Source organism: Leptonychotes weddellii, chromosome 10, assembly GCF_054177405.1.
Source record: "Leptonychotes weddellii isolate Sample4059 chromosome 10, ASM5417740v2, whole genome shotgun sequence".
In the NCBI taxonomy this organism is placed as follows: Eukaryota; Metazoa; Chordata; class Mammalia; order Carnivora; family Phocidae; genus Leptonychotes; species Leptonychotes weddellii.
In genome coordinates this window covers 46,630,390-46,646,160 of record NC_138378.1, presented here as the reverse complement: position 1 = coordinate 46,646,160, position 15,771 = coordinate 46,630,390, and the positions used below count along the sequence as shown (strand labels likewise).

Genomic DNA, 15,771 nt, shown 5'->3' with positions numbered 1-15,771 from the left:
ATGTAAAGCACTAACAAGTAAAGAAAAGGTATATTGCAGGAAGAAAGGGATGGTGGCAGAGAATGTCTGGGAGCTGTGTAAGTGGGGCGTGGTTGCTAAAGGAGTTTCTAAGAATCAGATTTTTTTTAAAAAATGTAATATTTTGGACATGGGTTTCTCAAAATTCTTTAAACTTCAAGGACATGAATAAAATTTCTTTTAGTGTGTCTGGAAGTTAAAAGCAGGGTCAGTAGCTCTATCTGATGTTAAAGATCTTATTAAAGGGTGGTGTTTGCATCTGGCTTTTATCTTTCTGAGGCATATGTGATAAGAGGTATCAGAGATAGGATACTGTGCTTTTCTATAACTGAGTGCTGCAGCTTACTGTACGGTGTGTGGGTGACCACAAATGATCACATGTAAAATAATTTTTTTTTTTTTAGGAATAGAAGGCTACAGGATGTCATTTCTAAGGGGTTGTAGATGCGCTCCAGAAACGTAGGCCATTGTCTGTAAAATGATGAGGTCATGATTCAGAGATGGATTCATGTGGTAAGTCCTAGAAAGCTATCTTGCCTAGGATGTGGACCTTGATAGTTAGTAGTCTGGGGTATTTTTATTAATTTTCATTCAGACATCTTTATTTTAACAGGTCAAGAAAATTATTTTTGAAAAAGTATTTTTAGCCTCTTTAAATATTTCAGATATTCCAGAAAGTCATTTTGGGGAAGTAAGCTATATTACATTAAGTCATTTTTTAAATTGTTTATAATTTCAGTTTTCATTGTTGATAGTCCTGATGTTAATATCATCATTTCTGCCCTCTTTCGTATTTTTCATTCTGACTTTACAGTAGGAAACATGAATCTAAGTTATATTTTGGACAGATGTTTCAAGAGTGGTTTCCTGTTCTTTCTCATCGTATTATGGCTTAAGTGAAAACTGTGTTCTTTTCTTCTCACTAGAGGATAATATTTTTTAATGCCAATGTTTCTTAAATAGAGGCTGTCTTAGCTTGAGCGGCTCTAGAGTAAATACCTTCGACCGAGTGGTTTAAAAAACAGATGTTTGTTTTTCACGGTTCTGGAGGCTGGGCATTCAAGATCAAGGTACTGGCTGATGCAGTGTCTGGAGAGGGTCTGCTCTCTGGGTTGGGGACAGCTACCTTCTCTCAGTGTCCTCAAGAGGTGGAGCGAGAAGGGGCTCTGGTCTGTTCCTCTTCTGATGAGGGCATTTATCCCAGCCTGGGGCCCCTCCCTCATGACCTCCTATAGACCTATAATCACCTCTAAATACCATGACTGGGGGTTAGGGTTTCAGCAGATGAATTTGGGGGAGACTCATTCAGAAACAGCTTTGAGACTGGCTTTGACTTCATAAACCTTTTTAGAAAAAGCATGTACCTTGGCAGAACACTCCTTGCCACTGTTTCTTATTTTCTTCTGTCTGAATTAAAAACCCTTCTGGCATCAGAGCCTCCTCTCCTTTGTCAGGCCTGCCTGTCACTCAGATCTGTATTTTTCCCCACAGCTGTTCCCAGCAGCTTTCTCAGGCTGACTTTCTCCCTCCCAGGTCAGTTGGAGGGCCTAATTTTCCATCCCCTCCCTGCCACCCTGCAAAGATGAGGTGTTGGAGAAGGGTCCTAGAGCTTTTCCGCTTGAAGGCTTCGGGAACTACAGCCTGTAAGCTGCCCCCTGTCTGCCAAGCTGCCTGTGGCGCAGAGGGCAGGGAGTCTTGTCCTACGTGAGGCCGATGGTCTCAAGGGTAGTGGAGAATTGAGAGCAGTCTCTTATCGGGATCTTCCCAAACGGCCTCTCTGAGCCTCTTGGGAACTCTTGACCTTTCTGGCCCTGAGTTTGAGGACCGTGGATTTAGACTGTTGATTTTCACTTTCTCAAGGCTCAGCTCAAATACTCAGCTTGCTTATTTAGTCCCCAGAGAGAATCTTCCAACCCCTTGGAAGGAGCAGCATTAAACATCCTATGCATCTGCCTGTGTTTAGTGAGGGGAAGGCTGAGGAAAAGGGAAACATGCCTTTCTTCCTTCCCGGTGGCTGTGGGCATCATCCTGGATGCCTTCGATCCCCTCTTCAGGCAGCTGGTCTAGTCTCAGATTCTCCGGAAGTGCCTGGATCTCTGGTTCTGCTCCCCTCCACCCCCCCGCCACTAGCCCAGCTTGGGGTCAGCCTCAAGTTTTGACACATGGCCAGGACTTAAGTGTCACTGATGCTGAGCATTGGGTCCTCATTGTAGAGGACATGGAAAGAAAACAGCAACGCAGTGTTGCCCCTGATTTCAGGGAGTTTGAGGCATTCCAAGTTCCTGCTAGAGTTTTGTTTCCTGAGTGCTTCTTTATGGAAGTGGCCGTTTCTCCCCATTCCGCTTACACAGTGGGTGCAGCTGAGTGTCGTGTTGGAGTCGGTGTCCCTCCCTGTCCCTGGTCTCCTGGTCCTGCCGCGTCCCCTCCGCTGTCCTCCCAGATAAAGCCAAGGACTGTCATTGTCATTTCCCTGCCACTGAATGCAGCAGTTCCTTGTGTCTTTTGGCAGTGTAAGCCCCCTTGTCCTTCGGCTTCCAGCCACCGGCTCTAGGCAGACCTTTCTCCCTGTCCAGTGAACGTGCGGGTTCCATCCTGTCTTGCTTGTGCCACTTCTTCCCTGGAACACCCCCTTGCTTCTTGTGTTGTTTGTGACCGTGTACAATGTATGTGTAACCTGCTGAACAGGTAACTTCAAGGTCATTAGAAAGACTCCTGTGGTGTATGTAATCTGTGCCACTTCATACTTAAAATCTCTCCTAGAATCATCCCCAGGACCATGGCCATAATGTGAGTTTGTTTAGTCTGCCATCCCATAATACCTGTGACTGGGTGGCTTCTAAACAGCAGACATTTGTGGCTCACAGTACCGGAGGCTGCAAGTCTAAGGTCAGGGTGCCATCAGGGTTGGTCGGGCGAGGGCCCTCTTCTGGCTTGCAGACTTCTCGGATCCTCACGTGGTGGAAGGGGCAGAGGTGCTCTGCAGGGTCTCTTTATAAGGAGACTAATCCCACTCATGGGGGCTCCTCCCTCATGACCTGTTCCCCTCCCCAAGGCCCTTCCTCCTGATACCATCTCCTTGAGGGTTAGGATTTCACGGTAAGAATTTGGGGTAGAACACAATCATTCAGACCATGGTGGCGTCCCTTTGGCACATCATGGTTCCTTACTTAAATGCTGTAGCTTCCAGTGTGTGGGTATCTTTTCCTTGAAAGACTTCAAGTGTCAGTCACCCACTCAACAACTATTTGCCTACTCTGTGTCAGGCGGCGTTTTAGGCCCTGGTGATCCTGCCCGGAAGAGGTGGGCCCCAGCCCCTGCTCCCAGGAACATGTGTCCAGTGGGAGAGTGACAGTAGTGTGGCCTTTTGCTTTGCTCTTCTGTCCTCCTTTGAGTAGTAATCATTTGTGTAACTGATTTATTTTGCTTAAAAGAAAAAATTTGGATCATAAGAAAAATACCAGAGACACCAAGTGAAATGCACATCAGGAAATCTGGCGGGAGAGGTGCCTTAGGGAGGGATGTTTTAGGTACCTGAGTTCTCTTCACTCCCAGGACCTCTGCCTCCTCGAAGCAGGTCCTTACTCTGCCCGATGTGATGGTGGTCTGACCGATGCTCACTCTTTTCTGTTTGAGCAAAAATAAAATTGAAGCATTGAAGAATCGATGTAAGAATTTGGTGGTGGACCTGTGAAGGGTATAGGGGTCCTTTCTGTGTCACGGTGTGCAGAGGTCCCTGAAGCAGTGATTCTGAGTCCTGGAGCCCATTCACTTGTCTGTTAGGGCAGGTGTCCACTGCTGGTCTGGTCAGCTGTGGCCAGGGTAGCACACAGTTACTGACTCGACTGCAGGGCCCGTCCTCCGTCATGGGCAAGGTGGGAGTGTGTCTCAATTTGTCTGGGGCCTGGGAATCACGAAAATCTGGGTCCACAGACAGACTCAGTTTTAACTCACATTTACTTAGAAGCTTGTGGCAGGCATCTGTGGGACACTGATTAATATAGATCATCTATAAAGCAACCTTTCTTTTGAATTATATGTTTATCTAATGAAATCTAGCTTAAGAAGTCATTCATGATGTATAATTGAAAAAAATGCTTTCAAAAATCATTACCAGGTTGATTTATTTAGAAATTAAGTGAAGTCATGTCATCTGAATACCTTGTGATCTGATTTTGGCCTAACTTTATTTTGTAAGAAGTAATAATAAGTGACATGCATTAGGAGTGGCGTTGATACTCCAGTCCCATGCTAAGTAATTTGCACTGTGCGGGACACAAGGGTGCATGTTTGGTGAGGATTTGCTAGTTTTATGTGGATGTTAAATTGGGAAATTCTGAAGCACAGAGAATGTGTAGCACATCACTCAGCTTCAGCAGCTCAGGGCCCATCTTATTTCATCTTTGCTTCACTCACTTCCCTCTCCTATGCTCCCCACTAGAGGACCGTAAAGTGAATTCCAGATACATGTCATTTCTTGGGATTATTTTTAACCGGAATGTAATGTTTAAATTTAACTTCAAATTGGTGTGTTCTAACTTGCTTTTCATTCAACTTGCTTGTTTTTCTCAGTTGTCGCTATTGAACCTTTATATGTAGGTTCTTTCTTGTCTCCTTTGGGTTTTAAACATTATTTATGAGTTTATGGTTGGACCTCAGTAGTTTCTGCTGTAGATAAAGGAGCTGTCTCATGCTACCTTTAAGTGAAGAATAATCCAGCTAATTATACCCTTTTGAAACTTAGGGTTTTTTTCCTTCTTGACCTTGCTGCCTGGTTCACTTAACCAAGAGCACCACGCCTCCCTGTGTGTAAGTTTCAGGAGCTACATTGGTTCACTTGGATTCTTTCAATGTGGATTTTTTCCTTTATTCACTGATCATGCTCATAATTTCTTCATCTGTAAATGAGAGGGTTGGAATAACTGGTTGTCAAAGTTCCCTTTGGTTTTGTGGTTATAAAAAAGCCCAAAATCTAGCAGAAGGCCTAATTGTTGACCATCAGTTGCTTAGGGAGTGAATGACTTCTACCTAGGGAGTAACTGGAAGAAAATGCACCCATCGTATTTTTGGTTTAGCCTAATTTAGCATAGCACCGTGTATGTCCCTTACTGTGGTCCACCTCTGGGGAGAAGTGGGTGTGGAAAGGCCACCATGGCCCTCAGATCCTCCCCAGGGAATCCCAGAGGTCTGCTCTGCCGTCTGTGTCACCAGCTGCCCCTACTTCCCTTTCATGTCCCGGGGGCAGGGTGGAAGACCCCCAGCTTTCGTTCCAGCTATAATCATCGTACCTCCTGGATTTTCTGTAGCAATTCAGTTACCTGCCTTTTGTCCCTTACTTCTCGAAGGGTTCCAAGCCAAAGAAAGTTGAGGGGAGGGTTTCAGAGCCCTCTGTCACCAGGCATATGACAGGTGGGCCTTCTGGCTGGCTGGTAAGGGGTCGCCCAGCTGTGGTCAGGGCTGCTTCCTATGCCTTGCCTGCCCACCCATGGAGGGCAGCTGCACTGCACAAGTCCTGGGTTTTCCCCCTGGCCCAGCAGGGGACCTTTATGACATTTTGAGCATGAGCAGAAGAAGGAACTTGTGGATTTTCTTCTAGGTTTGGTTGCTTGAGCGGCTGATGTGGGCTAGCTTGCTGTGTTCCTCCTCCAGGCGGCCCAGCTGGTTAGCAGAGTGATGTCAGCTCTGCCCGGGCTGCAGGGACTTTTAGCAGTCAGACCTCAGGTGACAGGTGAGAAGTGACACCGCCCTTTGCTTTTTTTCTGTTTTGACTCACCTGAGAGTCACATTGGCCAGCTGTAATTCTTCAGATGGACTCTGCTTCACTGTGGCTGGGGGATTCTTTCTGCCCTCTTTGGGGCTTCTCCGTTAGCAAAATAGAAACCTCTTAGGTAATTTAGATGCACAAGGTCTAGTCCAGGGAATGGTTACAAAAGGGTATAAAGGGCTGAAGGAGCCAAAGGGGGAGGACATGTTACCCAAAGATCAGAAACTGAGCCAGCGCTGGCTCTAGGTTTGCAGGAACAAAACAAGGACATGGGAGTCCCCCAGAGCCCAGGAGCAGGTGCTCCCCGCCGTCACCCCCCACGCCAGCAGGAAGCCTGAACTGCTGGTCCTGCCCTGGGAGCTAAGGCACAGCCTGAGCCTCAGCCACTTGCTGCCATGCATTGGCCATGCTGTTCTAGAACCCTGCTCCTGCCTTGCGGGGGTGGGAGTGGGCAAGTCTTCACCTTTCCCTCCTGCCTTTTTTTTTATTATTATTATTTTTAGTTTTAAAAGATTTTTATTTATTTTAGGGAGAGAGCGAGCGAGCAAGAGAGAGAGAGGGCAAGCGAGCTCGGGGTTAGGGGTGCAGACGGAGAGGGAGAGAGAATCTCTCAAGAGCAGACTTCCTGCTGAGCACAGATTCCTGATGCTGCGATGCTGTGGGTCTCGATCCCAGGACCCTGCGATCATGACCTGAGCGGAAATCAGGAGTCCGATGCTTGACTGACTGTACCACCCAGGTGCCCCCTCCTGCTTTTTAATGTTGCACCAGGGCCCCTCTTTGGCAGAACCTTACCCAGAGTCCAGCTGGTAAGGGCCTGGGAAATGTAGCCTCAGTGGTCCAGAGGGGAGCGTGGCCGGATGGCAGTGGTCCGGACGCCAGGGCACATCTGGCACAGGGACTCTCCCGAGTGTGGGTGGAATGAACTGCCCCGGTGCCACCTGGCATGTGGGGGACAAAGAGTGGTCGCTGCTGTTTCATCTCAGCGTGGATCAATAGGAATGGAGTACTGAGAATCCACCAGTCATGCATCACGCAGACTATACTCGCAGAAAAGGAGGGAAACCAAAACAAAAAGTTGAACATGCCCGCTTTGGCTACCAGAAATGAATATAAATGATCCCATCGCAGCTGCACCACGGGGAAGTTACCAGCCGTCCACGTGTGCGCTGCACACCCAGGTGCTGCCGTGCAGTCTCGGGGAGGCACCGTGGTTCCCTCTGGTGCGCCGGTCGGCAGCGGGGGGCGGGGGGCAGAACCATGCTTTGAAGCCTCGGACAGACTGTTCCCCGCTGACAAGCAGGAAGCGACCGCAGGCTTTCCTGCACAGCCCTGCCCAGGGGCGGCTCGGCGTTGGTGATGCTGACGGGGTTCAGATCCCAGCAGAGCGGTTTCGCTTATCCGTCCAGCCCCTGCTGCCCTTCTGCCAGGAACAGGAAGCTCCTGCCTTTATGCGGCGCCCCCACACTCTGTGTTTGCATCTGGCGCTCCCCTCCCCGGCCTCCCCCAGCGTGCTCAGAGGAGCGGCCAGGGTGGCAGGTACCGGAGCCCCTCTGGAGCTCCCTGAAGCAAGAGGGGAAGTCGTCCTGAGGGTGGGGTGTCTTCCGAAGGGGTGTCGGCAAGGCTTTGGGGACACGTAGGGGAGAGCCGCCCTGCCTCTATGCTCTGCCTCTCTCTGCACCCTGCGGGCCTGCGGTACCTCTCCCGGGGCTTGCGGGGTGGGGGGACAGTCGCCCCAACAGCACGGAGGCTGTGTGGCTCACGGAAGCGCCGCTCTGTATCCCACCTCTCAGGGGGGCACGTCTTTGGTCCACGTCGGTCAGATGCCCACCTCGAGCCGGTCAGTGACCATCCCCCGTGAGGGAGGAGGAGGATGTCCTGGAGAACACGACTACCCTTATTATATATGCGTGGGGATGGGAAGAAGGGCCACTGAGTGCAGAGGGGAAGTCACTGGTCTGGGCCGCCTCCCAGTGAGCAGCCTCCCACAGAGGAATGCCAGCGCTGTGGCCACATCAGGTAGCCAGGGCACCGTCTGCTCGAGCCCCTGCTCAGGTCTCCTTGGACGGTAAGAAATAACGCCCTTAGAACTGCTGGTTGTGTGCATAAATTGGGCTAATGGCTATTTAAAAAAGAGTGTTACGAACTTGCTCTAAGAATATATTCTTTGAAACTCAGAACTGTGGTTTCCATAAAATATCAAAATTGAGAAATTATTGAGAATAATTGGACTAGGAGTGGTTAGTAAAATGTGTTTTTTCTTAGACTCATGCCTGAAGAGAACAAAGAAGACAGCACTCAGAACTTTTACTTTTTGCATTAATTTAATTAAAGGGGATGCTTTAAGTCGGTTGCCCTTGTGGTCCTTTATCTCTGAGGGTATGGCAGCATCCCTCTTTACCCCCTGCGAAGTGAGAGGTTGCAGCGTTCCAGCAAAGCTTCCTGGGGTAGAATACAGCCCCTGTGAATCCAGACACTGTAGAGGACCCACCCGTGGGCGCCTGGAGGGAAGAGAGAACTTGTTGCCCACCCACTGAGTGCGGCACAGGTGGAGGATGTGTACAAAGAGTGCTAGCTTTATTCCACTAATAATACGGCTTTTGAATTGGACCTCTTGGTTTGTCTGTGGTTTAAAACCCACACTCCCGGACGTGCACATGTACCTCCCTAGCAGGAGATTTGTTTTGTGCAGTTCATATAGGCTGGAGGATGGGATTAACTTTCTTAGCTGCACGAAAGGAGGAACTGACATGAGAAAAGCAGTGCGGGGATAGCGCGGCCTACGTGGGTGTGTGTGATCAGACTGCCTTCTGCTGTCTTACATAATGTCATATACGCACCCACACGCTTTACAGCGGAGTCAGTTCTCTGGACCTTGCTGTTCCTCGATTATTTAATTCAGTTCTATCCTCTTCATAAGCTCTTCCTCCTCCCATTTATTTAGTTTTGTTTTTTTCTCGTGGTATGCATTACTTCAACGAAGAATATTTTGGATGCACTGGAGACGAGGCATACATTTGTTACTAGGAAAAAAATTTCTGATTGTGAGATTAATCAAGAAGAAGAAATATCGTAGAATATTTGAATAGTTTTTAAAGTGAAATTTTCAGGGCAAAAAGCTTCGTTTCGCAGCATCTAGGTCAAATGGGGGCAGGATGGTCATAAATATTTAGATCTGTCATATTTCCATAATACGGTTTTCATGTACGTAAATTTATCTAAAAGACACACCCTTATTTTTATCTGGTATCTGGGCTAAAATTCTTATGTTCATCCTCAAATCCTGCTTCTCCCTCTTACCGTACGTGTATTGTGCCCAAGCAGGTGTGGAATACAGTGACCGTATTTCTGGCTGCGCCAGGCACCTTTGCTAGCGGAAAGGGGTGCTATTAATAATTACACTGAGCCAACAGTCACAGATCAGAGGGTAGCCTGTGGTCACCATGCCTTGAAACGTTGACCTTCTCTCTTCGCATTGCCCGGACCAGGCCTTTCTCTCTCACCTGGCCACAGTCCTCTCATCCTCCTGCTTCTGGACTTTCCTCCCTCTCATCAACCTTTTATCGGTAGGAGGGTTGATTTTCTAATACACAGATGTACTTGTTTCACTTTTCTCCTTAGAAGCCTCTGGGTCCCCATTTCATGATAAAGTCTGGGCTCCTGGGTGTTATTAAAGGGCCCTAAAAATAAGATCTTTGCTTCATCTGCCACCATTTAGTACTTTTTAAATTTTATGAACATAATCACACTGGTTTACTTCCAACAAGGCCATGCACTTTTACACACTGTGCTTTTGCCCATGCTGTTCCAGTGCTTAGCCTGCCTCCCCACCGGCCCCACTGTTTACCTCCTTGCATGTGGCAGGAGTGCAATGGCATCTCTCCTTTGGAGCGTCCGGATTACCCCAGAGCTAGAACTAGTGGCTCCTTCCTAGAAGGTCTCCTGGGCCTCTCCTGTACGCCTGTCTTTGAACCCTCGTGCACTTAACCCCGAGAGGCAGTACACCATGGTGGTACAGATCTGGTCCCCTGGCATGGATCGTGGCCTTCCACTTGGTACTGTGGGACTTTGGTTTGGAGGGCTCTTTGTGCCTCAGTTTTCCCATCTGAGAAATGGGAACAATAGTAATACTTATCTCCTAGGGTAGTTGTAAGGTTTATAAAGAGTGGTGCCTGAAAGGAGCCTGTTCCTTGGCATGTGATGACCCTGCAGTTGTCTGTGAACGGTGGTAGCTGTCAACTCTCAGGTACCCATGCCTGTTTCTCCAGCTGGCATCTGGGTGCATAAGTAGAAGGACTCTGGCAATGTAAAACAGGTGGTTTTAAAATCCCCTGAAAGGTGGTTTTAAAATCCGTATGAGGGGCGCCTGGGTGGCTCAGTCGTTAAGCGTCTGCCTTCAGCTCAGGTCATGATCCCAGGGTCCTGGAATCAAGCCCCGCATCGGGCTCTCTGCTCAGCAGAAAACCTGCTTCTCCCTCTCCCACTCCCCCGCTTATGTTACCTCTCTCGCTGTGTCTCTCTCTGTCAAAAAAATATATAAAATCTTTAAAATCCGCATGAGATGTGCTAGGCTTTCTGCTGAAGCGGCTGGGGAAACAGCGAGCCTGAGTCTTAGCTCCTGCTGAATTAGCTCTAAAAGGGCCATGGCAAGCCTTACCATGGGCTTTTCTCTAAAATATGCAGTGATTTAGGGGCACCTGGGTGGCTCAGCCAGTTAAGCATCTGCCTTTGACTCAGGTCATGATCCCAGGGTTCTGGGATCGAGTCCCACATCGGTCTCTTTGCTCAGCAGGGACCCTGATTCTCCCTCTCCCTCTGCCTGCCGCTCCCCCTGCTTGTGCTCTCTCTCTCTCTCTGTCAAATAAATAAATAAATAAATAAAAATTAAAAAAAATATGCAGTGATTTAAAACTGAACAGCAATAGCAATGAAAATGCGCTGAGTGGTGTTTAGAAATGCCAAAAGGGCCGTTTGTAACCTAGCCTGAGCTTGGTTGGTCCCCATCCCCTTGGGGAGCCTTGTAGGTTGTCACTAGAAAAGAGACTTGCCTGAACTTTTTTCTTGCGTGTGTGTGCTTTGAAGACCAGGCCTTCCCAAAACCAGGGAGATGCACAGCCTCCCCCACAGATTTGAGCTCGTGCCTGGTTAGCCCTGCTTCATGTAGCATGTGCTCGGAAATGCTGGTGGCCACTTCAGGGAGCAACTGAAGCTCTTTGAAACAAAGAGCCCAGGTTTGTGCCTTGCAGGAACATCTTACTACAATTCAGTGAACCCCGGTCATGCATTAGGTACTTTTCTACCTATGGAGGATGAGGGCAGTGGAAGGTAGATAGTAAAATGAGGTCTGCAACGTCCTGGGGCATCCGACTCACCACCAGAGTCTCCCCTCTGCACAGGTGGAAGGAGCTAGGTGGGGGTGGGGAAGGGGCACAGTGTGGCATCACGAATAATGATGCCCTTTTATACCATATTCCCTAATGCAGTATACGACTTAGTAAGATGCACTGAGTTTGCCCCAGCTCCTAATCATTTCTGACGGGTGCTTGGTAATTTGGTAAGTGTTCCATATGTTGTGTGCTTTATGTCAGTTATATGCATAAAACTACGTGTGTTAGTAACTGTTGGTGTGGATAATGTTACTATTATTTTGGCAGTGTTGATATTTGGATTTTAATACATACTCATACCCATTGGGAGTAGATTTTCTGTTGGCTTTTCTCTATCAAGCTTTTTAATTTTATGTAAATGATTAAGTAATTTCTTTTGTTATTTCTTCAGAGCCTTGTACGTTCTGGAGAGCGTTGTTTTGTGGTCACTGAGTCTAGTGATTATTGCAATATGTTTCTTTCCTCAGAGATCTTCAAGTACTTGTCTGATCAGAGGTGTTTTCATGTCTTTGATCATGCTCTAAAAGAGACTTTTCTTGCTTTGTGCATGACTTTGCAACCATTTTTAAAAGCCCTCAAACTGCTAAAGTTGAAGAGAAAATCACTTGGTTCTTAATCCCAAGTTTGGCTCCCCGCTGCAGCTTCCAGGCCGCGGGGCTGTGGGGATGTTGATGGTGCAGGCTAGAGCCTGCTGGAAGGGTGGCCACCGTCTGGCCTGGGAAATAGCCCCCATGTTCCCAGAAACTGACTGTATACCTTTCCTAGTACCACAGACTCGGTGGCTTAAAGCAACAGAAGTTTACTGTTTCACGGTTCTGGAGGCAAGAAGTCTGAAGTCCAGGTGTTGGCAGCCGCACTCCCTCTGACACCTGGAGGAGAGAGTCCTTCCTTGCCTCTTATGAGCTTCAGGTTACCTCAGGCTTTGGCGTTCCTTGGCCTGCAGCTGTGGAGCTGCGGTCTCTGCCCTCATCATCACATGGTGGCCCCCCTGTGTCTCTGGCTTCTTATAAGGACACCAGTCACACTGGGTCAGGGGCCCCACCACCACGCTCTGTCGTGATGCGTGCCGGTGGGAGGTGGAAAAGGACGTGAATGCCAGCTTCCTCAGTGGCTGTCTTGGCTCTGCCTTGGCTCGCTAGTGAGGTGCTGGCCTGTCCCTGGAAGGGGCTTGTCCAGCTGCAGTATGACAGGTAAACTCAGGCCACCATCACCACGCCGGGCCACTTCAGGGGGGAACGTGGTGGCATCTGTGGAAGACCAGCCTCATATCGGAGAGACAAGAAGACTTTTAGCAATTCATGAGTCTTTTGCAGAGTTGCTTTAGATACATCCCTTTCCTGGAAACTAAAATATCACAGCTAGCAAAAGGCAGTTTTGTCTTGTTTGACTTTCCTGAAGTAAAATGCAAAGTGTAAAAGTTGATGTCTCTTCCGTGACTCACAGCTTTGAATACTGATCTTCTTCATCTGATCATTGTTTGGGTGACGGAGGTCTGCAGACTCTGTTCCTTGCGGGCCACGTACTCTGCCACATCAGCTCCGTTTACTCTCTAACAGAGAACAGAAACATATGTCCTTGTGCATCGTGAATTTCCAGCATGTAAGCATGAACAGAACTGAAGGCATACTTGTTACAGTCTTTGTAAAAGCAGTTTTAGATGTGAATGAGTCCTCCGGTCATTGATTCTGTTGAAAACATAATTTTCTGCTCTTAGGAAGACATGGCTTTTTCAGTTTACATCTTTTCTCTAGTTGATGTCAGAACTTCCTGGCTTATCAATCACAGTATGCTAAATGGCATAATTATGAGCCAGTGGGGACCCTGTGATCATTTAGTTGGTTGGTTGGTTTTCCATTTTTAATTAGTGAGGTGTTTTGTTTTGTTCTGTTTTATTTTGTTTTAATTGCAAAAGTAACCCAGTGCACAAGGGCTGACTTGCCTGTAATCACCAGGATGGGGGCATGGTTAGCAGTCTCTGTATTAATTTGTTCCTGCTCAGATGTTACTTAGATGTTAACTGTTCTACAGGTTGGTGTGAGTTGCCTTTGGTAGAATTTTAGGTAAAAGGCAGAGCTAGTGGTTGAACGGTGCCCTTGGGTGGGGATTCTCTTGTGTCGCTCACATATAGGGTGCTTTTTATTTAGGGTAAGAATAGCTTGATGCGGAGTTGGCTCTGAGCTGGTCTTACTTGCTGGTTGTAAACTGTGCAAGTGGTAAGTGCTAATTTGTATGGCCAGGAAGAAGTATTTCCCCCCCTGCAGATTGAGCTTGGGACGAAGGGGAGAGGAAAGGTTCATTTGCTTACATAGCAAATTGTTCCCGATTTCCTTTTCATGCCAGTAATGGTGGGTACCGCTTCCAATGAAGTGTGAAGGGGCATGTGACATTCACGAGCCGTTTCTACCATGTACCAGAAGCTGTGCTAGGAATGCATGGAGGAATGCACGTCATTCTTGCCTTCCTGTGTCCCAGCGGGTAAGGGCTAAGGGTATACAATGTGAAGAGGTTTTCGGGTTTTTACAACATAAGTGAGCATGAATGTGCTATTATCACTGATATATAATAATGCTAATCACTAACATTTAAATTGAGCATGGGTATGGGTCAGGCCATTGTTAAGTGCTTTCCATAAAAGATTCTCACTTAATCTAGTGGAAACTCTAGCACCTTCAAAATTGTGAACAAAGGGCATGGCATTTTGGCCTCTGGAGGAAACACCTATCTGCCTGCTCTGGGTCCGGTGTCCAGCTGTGTTCCAGGCCCTGGGGAGTGGGCTGGGTGACAGATCCGCATCGCTAGTGTTTCTGACATTTCCCATTTCAGCATTCTTGTGATATACATAGGTATTTCATCCTATAAAACCGACTGCATAGGGTATATGGCTAAAGATAAGAAATTGTGAATGCAGGTGGACAGCCTCACAATTCAGAATGCTTTCTGGAGCAGGCATGTGGTTCTGGGTAATGTCACTGGGAGCCTGAGGTGGCCATGGTGTTTGTGTGCCGGTGGGCACAGCACGGAGGGCAGTTTCCCCTCCCCACCGAGGAGCCTCTCTGGAAGCTTCCTTTTCCTGTGCCGTCTGGAGCCATAGGACAAAATAGTCATAGTGTTGTCAGTGGGGAGGGACATGGGAATGTAGTTCTTGATAATCACAGAGATAAAATTAAAGCGGAGTAAAAGTGACTCAATCAGAAGACCTCCAGTAGAAAGCTGAATTTTAATGCTGCCTGGTTTACCTCTCTTGACCTGAAAGGACCCACAGGTGCGTTTCCCTGCCATGAAATACGGGGAGAGTGTAAACCAGCCGGGATGGAGTGGGAGCTGCCGAGCTCATCTGACCAGGCCGTGTCAGTGTCAGCTCAGGTGTCTGAAGCCTTCCTGCCAAGGCTGGGGTCACCCTGCTGTGTGCACAGCGATGTTTGCTATTGTGCTTTGTATGAAAAAGCCCGGGAGAACTCAGTCATATGCAGAACGTCACCCCTGGGCTAGCAGGAGGTTGGGCATAGGGTGCTTAATTCCTCCTAGTAAGTGCAATGTCTTTTTATTTATTTGTTCTTATCTGGCGTGCTGAAGAAAATGGATGATTATAGCTGGTAGCGATGAAATCCTTCTGGTCCAGAAAGACACTCCAGGGAGACACCAGTCATTTAACCCAGACCATTCTGTCCCCTGCACTTATTATCTTTTGCCTTTTTTTTTTTTTTTTGCATCTTTTCATCTATGTGTGTCCACCCTTTGCCCATCTGTCGATTTTCTCATTTACCTTCTGCTTTATTTGCCTTATTCTCATGTCCCTTCCATTGTACAGTTCTCTATCAGTTAATTAATTCACTCATCCAGCCTTTTATCGATCCTCTCTTCTGTGGAGGGATGCACGATTGGTGTTGTGGAGAGAACGGTAAATTGCAGACAGTCTCCACACCTGATACAGGGAAGACGGAGAAATGTATACAGATGGCTCTGATACCAAACAAAACGGTTCTTTTGAGTCTGGGTAATAGCAACCGTTACCATTAACTGAGCAGCACTAGCTGTGTGCTGGGCCTGGCTGGGAGTTCTTGCTCATCTCACCTGGCCCTGGGAACAGCTGGTGGGCGGTGGGGTACAGGGTGGGCGTGCTGGCCCACGCTCGCCCCGGAAGCTCTCTGGATTTGGAGACTTTGCGGCCAGCCTTGGGGTTGGCCTTGAACTCCACTTGGGTCTGATGTCTGCTCCGCTCGAGGCACGGGCTGCTAGGAGGTTCCTTCAGCGCACGGCCTGTATGTGTGTTTAGGAGAAGGATGAATTGCCACAATCCCGGGGCTGTGAAGGAGAGCTAAATCCTTTTGTAAAGGACCTGACGTGTGCCGGCTCAGGGTACGGCTCTGTGGAGGGTGGCAGCCTGGCCCTTCGGATTCCTGTCTCTACTGCTATCTCTGGTTTTTCTGCATCCTCGAGTCCTGGCCTCTGCCCTGTCCTCCTTCCCGCCGTCCCCGGGCTCCAGCGTTGCACCCTTCCTAGGTCTCTTCCCTTCCCACGTGTCCTGGAGGCCAGGAGGGCTGCCTTCGGGCCCGCTGCCTTAGTACCAGCCCCTGCCTGGCCCCTTGCGGCTGAGTGGCCTTGGGC

At 48.4% G+C, this 15,771-nt stretch overlaps 1 protein-coding gene across 12 annotated transcripts in view; it reads left to right on the top strand.

The window, feature by feature from the left end:
• NCK2 (NCK adaptor protein 2) overlaps window positions 1-15,771 on the top strand; it is a 145,365-nt gene that overhangs the window by 27,807 nt on the left and 101,787 nt on the right. For 4 of the 12 annotated variants that reach the window (XM_081833319.1, XM_081833318.1, XM_031019205.2 and 1 more), the window contains one exon: window positions 423-531. The exons of the other annotated variants lie outside the window; for them this stretch is intronic. The gene's annotated coding sequence lies outside the window, so the exon portion shown is untranslated. The remainder of the gene's footprint in view (window positions 1-422; window positions 532-15,771) is intronic. 12 annotated transcript variants of the gene reach the window in all.